We start from the raw sequence: 11,693 nt of genomic DNA, 5'->3' as shown, positions 1-11,693 counted from the left end.
ACACAGAAAGGTTAAGTGACCTGTCTAGCCCCAAAGCTAGTTAAGTGCATCTGACTTCCGGTCTCAGGTTCTTTCTGTTTGACCAAACTCTACCCAAACATATCCTGTGATTTCCTTACAACTAACACTACAATGACTATACATTCCAGATTTTCCAGGGTCCTTTCGATGTTAAATATTCTGTTCCTTTGTCTTCCAATTTTTGCTTGTCAGACCTCTTAAACTAGTTTTGAAAATATAGTCACTTATACCAATTTTAGGGTTGAAAAATATAGCTATCGTGGGCTTTTTTTAGTTTAAATGGATTGAAGTTAGATTTAGACTTTATAGCATTAAGGCTATGCAAGAGTCACAGTTTTTCAATCAAATCATCCTTTGGTGTAGAAAATTATTTCACTACACACATTATTTAAGCTATTCTGAAAACGACTCTGACATTCTTTTTATTAATCTTTTTCCTGTTTCAAATCCTTCCATCAGGCATTTCTGTCAGGCTTCTGAAGGGTCCCATATGCACACTTCCAGTGCAGAAATGTGTTCTTTTTTGGTTCACTGGAATCTTTCAGAATGTCTGGTACTGAAACAGATTGGCTTTAATTAAAAGGCTATGATTTCTGTGAATTCCCATTAAGCTAGTGAAAGAAATCTGCATTTAAAAAATACAGTTAACACATTAAGACACAGTTGTACTGAAAAATGGTTCATGTTTTAAAACTACTTAAGCAGATGAAACTAAACTGCCTGTAATAAAAATATGCTCATTTTTAGTAAAATCCCTCACTTCTAAATAGAGGAGTTAGTTTAGTACATATGTGCCCAATTAGCCATAAAAACTCAACTAGACACGAACCATGCAATCCACCAATCTGCCTGTTGATGTTAAAACATAGATCCTAGGGGCGCCTGGGTGGCGCAGTCGGTTAAGCGTCCGACTTCAGCCAGGTCACGATCTCGCGGTCCGTGAGTTCGAGCCCCGCGTCAGGCTCTGGGCTGATGGCTCGGAGCCTGGAGCCTGTTTCCGATTCTGTGTCTCCCTCTCTCTCTGCCCCTCCCCCGTTCATGCTCTGTCGCTCTCTGTCCCAAAAATAAATAAAAAATGTTGAAAAAAAAAAATTAAAAAAAAAAAAACATAGATCCTATTAACAGGAATGTAATTTAAATGGTTAAAAAGTGATAAAGTGCATAACTATAATCTGATAGGGTCTGAAATATGATACTGCTATATACGGATGACAAATCAGTTTTGAATTATGACTCCAGCAAAGTTTGAAATAGCTCAAGCATGTTAATTAGTGATCCACAAATTTAAGAACTGCATTATGTTATGTTATATGGTATATTCAGTCAAAGCTCTTTGCCACGAGCAAAAGCATAACCTCTAACATTCAGAGGTTAATGTTAGAAAATGGCTTTTCTAAGCCATGTAAATCTTTTTGAATTCTAGGTCCTGGATACCATAGAAACACCTGACATAACTTTCCCTCACTCAACTTACTTATCCTTAAAATGTGACATAATTCAAGATAGGTTCTCAAGGAACAGTATTTCAGAGGACCCATGAAGTTCAGAGAAGTTCACTAGTTACTGGGGAAATGCACAAAGAGCAATCAATATAATCACTTCTTTCCACATCAGTGACCCTCAGACTATGTAGGGACACTCCCACATAGGCAGGGGAAAGCTGGTGATAACCAAGAACTGGGAGGAAGATATCTGAATCATTTATTATTAGCTTTATTAGAGATAAATGTGAGCTGATGTACCTTACTTTTTATTATAGCACCCTATACATTTATGGGATGGGCTTGAGCCTACCAAGAAGATCCTGATGGCTCACCAATGAATGGGTGACCTTGTTTGAGAATCACTGAACTAGGTGCTTATAATATTAAAGGCTGGATTTCTTTGATAAACATTTATAAATAAAATAAAATAGATTATTTTGGAAGACAAGCTAAACTCCCATCATCTAATTTAATTCTCTCATATTTTTTTGAAGTTTATTTATTTTGAGAAAAAGAGAAAGTGAGTGCGGAGGGACACAGAGAGCAGGAGGGAGAGAATCCCAAGCAGGCTCTGTGCCTGAACCCCATGCAGTGCTTGAACCCACAAACCATGAGATCATGGCTTGAGCCAAAACCAAGAGTTGGACGCTTAACCGACTGAGCCACCCAGGCTCCCCAATTGTCTCATCTTTTTAATTGGCCACAAAGCAGTTGCACTGCAGTCCCTTGATCATGCAATTCCAGTTATCTCCCATCCTTAGAATCAGCTCCTCAGGTCTAATACAGCCCTTGTTTGCTCTGCTTCAGCAAATTCCCTCTGTTTTAATATTCACTGGAAGAAACCATTCTCGAAATACCATGCCACCATCACAAATTTAGATAATGGCTAGGAATGGTATGCCCTGCCAGAGGACCTGGGCCCTGTCAAAATTACCAGATGAGATGCTGAATAATGTTCTAGCCGGTGTCCTTAAAATAACAAGTTTCTTGGAGGAAAGGGAGGAAATGAGTCATCAAACACTGGTAAATCAATCTATTTAGCTCATGTATGAACCATTGGGTAGGAAGACCTCCATTCAGAGTTCACGAAAGTTACCGTGGCTTTATATCACTAATAAACCTGTGAAATTCAAGAAAGAGATCCTCTCATTGCTGCCTTCCTAACTAAGGTTTTCATTTCTCCTTTCCATTTGCTGCCGCACCTCTCTAGAGTGGCACTGTATCTTGCCTGGACTATTGCAGTAGCCTCTTGGCTGGCCACTCCACCATGAGCCTCTCATCTTTCACGCTGCTGAAAAAGTGAATCTTCTAAAAGCCCCCCTCTGATAAAATTACTCTCCTGATCAAAACTCTTGAATCATTGGTTACCAATGCCTGTCAACAGAATTAAGGTCACACTCCTTAGCCTGGGATTCAAGGCACTAGCCTCTTTTCAATGTTGTTTCCCACTTCACTCCAGGCAATCTGCAAGGCCCAGTCCTCTCTGTACAGACTCTCCTGCATTTGTTCCTGCGGCTCCCCCACATAGTGTACTATCCCCTGCCCCATTCCATCTCCTTATAACCCCTCTGAGTTGAAATCTTTCCCATGTGTAAAGCCTAAAAGAGAGAAATTCCATCTTTGCTATAAAAAGTGCAAAGAGCAGTGCCTGGCTTAAAAACTCAATAAATGTTTTCCGTTATTATTGTTGTTGCTGCTGCCATCGTGTGCCATGAAGTCTTTAATCTTCACAGATGGACTAACCCCTTGCTCCTAAGGGGGTTTTAAATGTAGCTCTCCTATGATATACCTAATTACTTTTTATGTCCTCCCATAGTTACTTAATTATACATTTCATCTCCTCTTATGGACTGTGAGCTTCTAAAACAGATCTTATTTCATTCACCTTTGTATCTTCCATGTCAGAATACAAGGCCTACACACAACTCTTCAAAGAAAAATGTTAAATATCGTATCATGCCACAAGGGGGCATGGTTGAGCTACTCAACCAGTCAGTTGAGTTACAAGTCAGTAATAAATTAGGTTTTAGAATTGAGAGGCTTTTTTCTCTTGAAAGTCTATTTGTAAATCTGTTTAAAGTAAATATATACACATTAAGTATGATTACAAATCTATTCATGTTGACAGGGAAAGATAGCTATGATATAGTGAATTTTAAAAAGCAATAAGCAAAATAGAATATATATGATCCAATTTTTATATAACATCTAATCTTAAATATATGTGAGAGAAATAAAAGTCAGAAAGAATACTCACCAAAATGTTAATAGCTGTTATCTCTGGGGTGGGAGGGGAACAGAGAATGGGAATATGGAGGTCTTATTTTCTATTCTGTATCTTTCTGGATTTTTAAAATAACCGATAATACATATTAATTTTCTAATCAAAAATACATAAATAAAGCCATTTACTTTAGGAAATCTCAAAGCAAAGTGTTTATTTTATTTCTCTTGTTACCTCATCTCCAGTCCCATACTTGACATATTTAAAAGTAAATACTTCGGGAATTTTCTGATAAATTACAGCAAAGAATCCCAAACTCTCGTGGTACATGGTGCCCTTAGCGTCTCAGTAATTTTTTATGGCACCCCTTGGATGAAAGAAATACTTAACAGTTCCATTTAATAAGTGTTAAAGTCCAAACAATTTACTAAGTATTTATGTCCTAACAATTGAGTGGCCATTTGAAAGAATAACACAAGTAAATTGAAGAAAGAGCAGATTTTCTTTCTTAAATGGTCACAATTACTTCTTAATGGATGGTGTACACCTATTGGGCACTGTGTGGCTTCTGACACTTTGGAATCAGATTGGAAACTGCTGCTCCCATCTCCTACTCTACCCTGATTTTCATTAGGCACTCAGTTTTTATCACAGCTGCACCAAAAACCCAGCTTCACAAAGATATGACACCATTGGAAGGAACGTAGCACAATCTCATGTTAAAACTATGAACAGCTCGAGCAAGTAGTTCTAGGGCATCCCACAAATGTCAAGTACAGTTGTGTTTCCCTTAAAAACTTAATATATCTCATGGCACCCTGCAAGTTTACTGCAGCACCCCAAGGCATCAAGGCATACAATGCGGGAACCAGTAAATTCAAAAGATAAAACTGATTCCCTATAAGGCTGGCAGAGGAAGAGAAACTCATTAAACTAGACTTGAAATTATTCCAACCTAATAACTCAGTCAAAACTATTTTGTTTTCTCTAAATCTAAGTCCTCAGGGAAGGAGAAAGGGTGGTGTGGGAAGCTGGGCTGAGCTCTGGACTCTGGTGGTCTCTCCCTGTCTCCACATTGCACCAAAGTCCTCTGCTAGTGTTGCCCCTACTCAAAACTAAGAACCAATAGCGGCCTCCAAAGCAGCATGTTCCTGGGCAACAGATGAATTCTTGACCATGGTGTCTAGGCCTGGATCTCAAGCCAACCTACTACTCCCTGCTCCCTCCCCACCCCCCCACCCCCCCCACCCCGACCCCTAAAGCTTTAGGCTTTGCAAGGATGTAGGAAAGCACAGCAAAGCCCCAATACTTATCTCTCAACTGCAGAGTTAGCGCCCGTCCATCCCCGGTGGGCTCCTGGGACCAAGCCAAGCCCCCCAGTCAAGTACAGAACTGTTGCTATCCAAATCCACTTGAAGTCTGGGTTAGAGAGTATTTTTTTCTCTAAAGTTTAATGAACTCAATTTCACATCTTGATTTAGTGAGATGGTTTGTCATTTTCTATTATCAACTCAAACATAACTAAAACAAACTTGAAAGGCATCTCCAACTTGTATGGCAATCCCATGCAGGGACTACTTTAAGAACTGAATCAAGATCACAGAGAAGTGGAAACAACACAAAGGTCCATAGGCACATAAATGGATAAAAAAATACAGTCTGTCCATACAATGGCGTATTATTTAGCCTTAAAAGTAAAAGAAATTCTGACCCATGCTACAGTGTAGATGAATTTTGAAGACATTATGCTAAGTGAAGTAAGCTAGCCACATAAAAGTGTATGATTCCACTTATATGAGGCCCCTAGAGTAGTCAAATTCATAAAGAGAAAATAGAATGGTGGGCACCAGGGGTGGGTGGGGAGTGAGGAATATGGAGTCACTGTTTAGTGAGTATGGGGAGTTGGAAAACTATGTTTAGTTTTAGTTAAAACTAGTTTAGTTAAACTCACTATGTTTAGTGAGTCTGGGGAGTTGGAAAAGTTCTGGAGATGGATGGTGGTAACAGCTGCTCAATAATGTGAACATGCTGCACGTCACTGAATGGTATACTTAAAAGCTGAAATGCTAATTTTACATTATGTATATAATTTCATTATTTTTTAATCACAGCGATGACTTTCCAGTAAGGGAAGTCTTTGATTTAACTGGAATCATGTCCTTCAATGTCACTTGGAACAGCTTGCAGCAGACCTCGACATGAGTCAATTCGGATGATCTGGTATAAAATGCCTACATGATGTCTCAAAACCCAAAGACCTATTCCAAAGGAAACCATGTACAAGCAAGAGCTGTAGCAGAGCACCAGTAACAGAAAAGAGCTTCCACCTCCTCCAAGCCTTCAGAAGGGAGAGCGAAGTATTCCCAAGAAAATTCAAAATTTCCCCACGATTTCCCAACCTTACAGGCAGGAATGTGAAATTCTCACTCGTTTTTCCTTCAAAGCTTATCATACACTTTCCCTATGCTATAAATTAGAGGCATGATGAAATAGGACCTACAAAAACTGCTTGAAGAGATAGGCAAATGCAAACTCACCTGGGTTCCAGAGCACAGTGTCCTTCCTGGATGATGTTTCCTTGCTGTAATGTAGGACTAGGGTTGTTAAAGGTCCAAGGCACTAGGCTTGCTTCTTACTTGAAGCTTAGGGAGGAGGAGAGGGGGTTTCTGTGGACAACCTGGGAAATGCCGTATGATACATTCTCTCTAAAGGCTCAGAGAAGTCCTATAGAATAGAAATTTGAATTCCTCAGATCTTCACCCATTCATCATTTTTAAAATATGCCTAGCTCCTCCCCCTCTTGACTTCTCTATTTTGTAAGTGGCATCCAATCTCAAATGGTTAGTCTTTTTTACCTCTCCTTCTGTCCACACATTCCATCAGTCATCAAACTACAAATTTAGCTCCAGCCATACCTCTTCCATCACCCTTTTTTTCCTTGTCCCCTGCCATCATACTAGTTTAAATCCTTATGACTATCCCAATAGCCTACTCCCTGGTCTTCGTATCTCTGTTTTCTTTCCTCTTAACAGCAAGTATCAGAAGAATGTTCCAGATCACAGTACTAAGCCTATCACAACTATGCTTAGAAACCTTCGGTGGCTCCCCATTACCTACCCCTTAGTCTGGCATGTGAAATTCTTTCAGCCTGCCCTCCTATAGGCATCCCCACTACAGAGAACCTATCACTATAGTCAACTATTTTCCATTCCCTGAATGGACCTCAAGCTTTGCTATCACACCCTGCCTCCCTCCACTGCCATTTGTTCATCCTCAATCAGGTTTGAGCCTCCCTCCTTTCCCCCTTGTCTTTTCCAACTTTGAAGTTCAGCTCAAATGCTGAGACTTTGTGAAATCATTGATATTTTCCTTGAATTCTCCCAAACACCTTGATTATAGGAATCTCATAGTTCATAATACACTCAGCTTGGTATAGTATCATAAGTTCCAAAATGGTCAATAGTACAGTTGACCCTTGAGCAATACAGGAATTAGGGGTTCCAGCCTGTGAAGTCAAAATTCCATGTAAGCTTTACTGATAACATACAAACACCAGATTTTGTCAATGAACACATATTTTGTATGTTATGTTATATATATATGTATATATATATATATATATTATATATTATGTTCTTACAGTAAGGCAAGTAGAGAGAAAACATTATTAAAGAAGGGAAAATACATTTACAGTTCTGTATTATATTTACCGAAAAATATCCACATATATGTGAACCCACACAGTTCAAACCCCTATAGTTCAAAAGTCAACTATATATTAATGTATTACATATTGAAGGACTACAAACAACTTTGAATATCAAACTGTTCTATCATCTCTTAGTTTTCCTAAGTGCATAACACAATGCTTCATACATAAAAGCATTTTAAAAATGTTGAATAACAATTTAACACACACCATCAAATTCCTAAACCTCAGTTATACCCTTAAGCCAGTGATAGTCAATTTTCTTTTTTTCTTTCTTGCATCCCAGACCTTTTTTCTAATGAAATCTTTAAGAAAAAAATTTTTTTTAAGTTTATTTATTTTTGAGACAGGGAGAGACAGAGCATGAACAGGGGAGGGTCAGAGAGAGCAGGAGACACAGAATCAGAAGCAGGCTCCAGGCTCTGAGCCATCAGCCCAGAGCCCGACGCGGGGCTCGAACCCACGGACCGCGAGATCGTGACCTGAGCCGAAGTCGGATGCTTAACCGACTGAGCCACCCAGGCTCCCCCTAATGAAATCTTAGATGGAATCCCAATATATGTTTTATAAAGATTTTATATGTGTTCTATATACAGAGTAAAGCACATATAAATGACATCTCATTTTGTATACATTTATTTTAAATTAAAATGTATAACATTTCTTATTAAGTGAACTATGAGAATAGGAGGCTGTTTCAATGAATATAAAATTTTAAGTAGAGGGTCAGGAGTGGCCATTTGCAGTCAGCTATTTCTGTATCCAGCTTATTTCTGGTTTCACATGACTCTGAAAATTCTGACAGCTAAGCCTCAGTGTGCAATTTTATGTGAGTGGACATAGGCAGAGTAATGAATTCCATTTTTTTAAAGCTCTGATACAACCTGCTATATCTGTGACACGTTAAGAAAGCCATACACAGGAACTAAGAACCCAGACTCGATTTAAATCCTGGCTTTCCTATTTAACAGTGCAGACTTGGGGCACCTGGGTGGCTCTGTCAGTTAAGCATCTGACTTCAGCTCAGGTCATGATCTCACGGTTCATGGGTTTGAGGCCCACATTGGGCTCTATGCTGATGGCTCAGAGCCCGGAGCCTGCTTTGGATCCTGTACCTACCCCTCTCTCTCCCTCTCCTACTTGTGCTCTCTCTCTCTCTCTCAAAAACAGAAATAAATATTAAAAAAAAATTTTTTTAACGGTGCAGACCTTAAGCAAGTTATTCAGCCTCAGATCTACAAACTGGAAATAATATAGTTCTTCCCTCATAAGGTTGTTCAAGAGTAAGATAGGTTGTACAAATTAATGCTGCAATAGTCTTCAGTGTGTTAAAATGCAGTACAGGATACACTGAATTTTTAATGTTTTATATATTGAACAGTTATTAAGGCATTTATATGTGTAAAGTATAAAGAATAGCAGTATAACAAAACCTATGTACCCACCCAGGTTAAGAAAATGACAATTACAATTTATATGCCCCTCCCTGATTCCATTCCTTGTCCATTCCCCATGAAGGAACTATTACCTTCTCCATATTTTATCTTTAATTTTTGTTTAGCACTAACCCTATGACTATGCACCAGGTTCTGTTCTATGTACCTTCCAAAACGTCCACATCTCGACCTCCCAACAACCCCACGAAGTGGAGAACATTATGATCTGCATCCTGCAGATGCGGAGTGTGGCACAGGGAAGTATGATAGTGTGCTCACAGTTTATAAGTGGAGCTGCCAGGATTTGAACCCAGGCAGTGAGCCTCCAGAGTCTACATTCAGGCTTGAAACACAGCGCTAAGGGCATTCTCATCCTTCGTACTTGAACGAACACTTACTAAATACCCACCACGTGCCAGGCACCATGCTCAGCACTGAGGAACTTAAGAAGCTTCTCGCTCTGGCACCCGACAGTTCCCAGAACATTGGTTCCTCCCACAGCTGCGGGTTCCGGCTCTGCCCATTCAACATGCAGGCCCTCGCTAGGCAGCCTGTAAGCCCCTGGGAGCCGCATGGGGCCTTGAGGAAAGGCAAGCAGGCCCAGCCACTTCACCTTGGTGTTGGCCCGGTGGTTCTCTGCAACAATCAATCCCCAAGGAACCACGGGAAATTCCGAACTTTCTGCCCCCGCTCCCAGCCTCTTCCTCATCAAGGCTTCCTCTGAGAAGTGAACCACGTAGGAATCTGCAGGAATCCACGGCCTTTGCCAGCAAGCAGGCCCGTTGCAGCCTTGTAGCCCAGCCCACAAGGAAAGACCTCTGCTTTAGCGCATGTCACCCCCCTAATTATTCCCTGTGCCTGGAGTCCAACAATAACAGAGCATCTTTCATGAGCCTCTTCCACCACGAACCTTGGAGCCTCATGTGTACAGCCAAGCACTGGGAAGTGCTAAAGGGTCAGGGGGGTTGTGCGGCCAGCAGTCCCAGGCCTCTGGGGGAGAATCCCAGCCACTCTCTAGTCCAAAATCCAGCCCCAGAAAAACTGCCTGAGGCCCCATCTGCCTCCAGGGCCCACTTCCTGGGGCTGGCCTGGGTGGGGCCCCAAGAAGGGCCAGCAGATCAGAAAGCAGCTGCACCCAAGTCACCAAGGGGAAAAAGGGGTGGGGAACAGGAGACTAAAGATGTTTCCTCCAGGGTCACATTTCAGCAAGTGCTCCCAAGGCTACACTATACTACAAAGATTGGGTTTTCAGTAAATTTAGTCACTAAATACCAGTCCTGGCAGACTCTGGGAGTGGGGGATATGGCTCTGGGATAGAACAGCAAGTAAAACAGCAATGTCCCCTACATTACCGAGGTGAGGGGCCAGGAATAATCAATTAATAATTTCAGATCCTGGTTAGTGCTTTGAAAAACACAAAATATCCTTGTCCAAGCATGTGGGTGGGCACATAAATGGATATGAGCTAAGATCTAAATAAGGAGGAGCTAGCAAAGCAAAGGCAAGGGAAAAGCATTCCAGGCAGAGAGAACAGAAGTGCAAGACCCTGAGGCCTCTGATTAAATACTCATTAGGGGGTTAAAAAAATGATGAAAAACTAGTGCTTTCAAAATTCTAGTACAGGGTAGTTATTTCCTAAGAGTATAAAGATCAAAGAACTATGTTGGAAAAAAAAAATTGTCCCTGGCTTTAAATGAAGACGCAAAAAGAATGTGTGTGAATATATATTTACATTTATGTGTCTCACAAGGATCTTTTTAAAAAGCCTTTCATGTCTATCCTTTAAACTTTTGTAATATAGGTTGAAAGCATGATACAATCTTTAACTTCCAGCTCGGCACTGAAAGATCTTTCTCCTAGAACTAATGAAGACATCCGTTCTGTCGGGATGTAATCTACCTCCCTTGTTCCAGAATTTGAAGTAAGAATGCCATGTACCCCTAATTGCAACTATGTAAAAAAAAAAAAAAAAATACGTGTGCGCATGGATTAAGCCGGTGGGAGTACAGGAAGGGGTGGCGGTTGTTTTTCAACAAACTGGGAAGAAAAGAATACATTGTGCATAACTGTGCAATCTTCCTGTCTTCAGTGTTAATAAATGTGGTTTTTACTGCTGTTAATATCCCATTTCCAACATCACTACCACTTACATCCTCTCCCAACTACAAATAGAGTTGAAAAGTGCACGAGGTATTCACAAACCCTTGTTAACAGCTGAGTGCGTCTGCTCACGTGCAACCCATGTGCACCCTTCTTTCTCTCTGTGGACGGAATTTCTTGGGGATCCTTCGGGCCCCTAGCCATATTTCTCCCTAGGCTCTTATTAAAACCAGGTGTGCAGGAGGCGGGCGTTCTGGACAGAAAAGGCATCGCTTGGCCCAAAACTCCCCCTTCCGGTGTGTTTTCTAGAAGGGATTCGTGAGCTGAGCAAAGAGAAAGCGGGCAGCTCGTCCTGGCCGGGCAAACGGGGCGTACTTGTCAAGGAAGACACGCAGCCTGTCTGTGCCAGGGCCAAGTGTGTAAGGGCAAAAAGTGAGGCCAGGGTCGGGGGACGCTGCGCCCCGGCCCCAGGAGTGTGGTCCGCGCGCTGGGGAAGCCTCCGAACCACAGCTCGCCCTGCGGCGGAAGAGAAGGCGCGGAAGCGCAGCCGCGAAGCCGCCTCGGAGCTGAGCTTGAAAGCCGGGAGCGCGGAGGAGCCGGAGGAGCCGCAGAGCTCGCTCGCCGCCGGCTTCCGGAACGTCCGCGGGGCACCTGGCGCTTACCGTGCGCCGCCGACGCCGCACGCCGAGCCGTGGTTCGGAGGCTTCCCCAGCGCGCGG

This window comes from Panthera uncia, chromosome D1 (genome assembly GCF_023721935.1).
Source record: "Panthera uncia isolate 11264 chromosome D1, Puncia_PCG_1.0, whole genome shotgun sequence".
NCBI classification, from domain to species: Eukaryota; Metazoa; Chordata; class Mammalia; order Carnivora; family Felidae; genus Panthera; species Panthera uncia.
This window is presented reverse-complemented; position numbering follows the sequence as displayed.